Here is a 1,147-nt window from a genome sequence, read left to right as displayed (position 1 = left end):
AGCACTCTCAAATGTTTTGTCTGCTAAAGCCTCTAAGCCTAAGACTTACTCTACCTTTGCTTAAAAGGGATATTGCTAGTGATAGGGAAGTCTTAAAGATATGTTAGCACTGTTGGATCTTGGGTGTGATTTATCCTGGGTGTGATTAGAACTGAAAGGGTTGAAATAAATTAAGTGCTGAATGTTTGTGTTTCCCTCAAAATCATATGCTGAAGCCTTAACCCCCAGTGTGATAATATTTGTAGGAGGGGCCAATGGGAGATAATTAGGTTTAGACTAGGTCATTAGGATGGAGCCCTCATGATGGGATTAGTGCCCTTGTTAGAAGACAAAGATCTCTCTGTGAGTTTCTTACTCTATCACTCTTCATGTGCACATACCAAGGAATGGCCATGTGAGCATAAATAGAGAAGATGCTGTATATAAACCAGAAAGAGCCCTTCATCAAGTACCTTGATCTTGGATTTCCCAGCCTTCACAATTGGCAGAAATAAATGCCTATTGTTTAAGCCACCCAGCCTATGGCAACATGTTATAGAAGCCTGAGCTAAGGCCAAAAAGTAGTAACTTTCTCACAGTTAGAGTCAATGATTTTTAGTGCTATCACCTAAAATAATCTCATGAACCACCTAAAATCATCTTAGTGCACTACTCCTGGGGTGAGCATCCTGTGATTTGGGGAACACTTCCCTAAGCAAATGTTTTATATCACAGGCATGTATGGGAATGTGGGAGGCATGTTTGGGTAGGGGTTATAGCACCGGGCTCTACCAAAAACTCACTATATGATCTTGGTCAAGACATTTAATCACTTTGCCTTTCAATAAAAAGAAGAGGTGGTACAAAATGGTTCTTAAATTCCATCAAACTCTGACAGACTATGACTTATTTAATATCTAAATATTTGTGTTTCATTACAGCAAATTCTAGGCAATGATTTGAGTTTTGCAACACTGTGTTCTGCTGAACTGAATGTTTCCTGAAAGCAATGGTTATTGCACCATTCATTGGGCTATAGTCTATAGTGGACCTGGACATCCCTTTCTGGATAGAAATTTCTGTTGCAGTGAGACTTGTCAGCTTGCAATCAGGGTGGCATGAAGATTGGGCAGGGGGCAGTGCTGTAGAACATGAAGGACAGGAGAAT

At 40.2% G+C, this 1,147-nt stretch overlaps 1 protein-coding gene across 1 annotated transcript in view; it reads right to left on the bottom strand.

Moving 5' to 3' along the window:
- Positions 1-1,147, bottom strand: part of ITGA9 (integrin subunit alpha 9) — a 346,390-nt gene that overhangs the window by 72,429 nt on the left and 272,814 nt on the right. The gene's annotated exons all lie outside the window — the stretch shown is intronic.

Source organism: Otolemur garnettii, unplaced genomic scaffold (assembly GCF_000181295.1).
Source record: "Otolemur garnettii isolate 467f Iridium unplaced genomic scaffold, OtoGar3 scaffold00002, whole genome shotgun sequence".
Classification (NCBI taxonomy): domain Eukaryota; kingdom Metazoa; phylum Chordata; class Mammalia; order Primates; family Galagidae; genus Otolemur; species Otolemur garnettii.
This window is presented reverse-complemented; position numbering and strand designations above follow the sequence as displayed.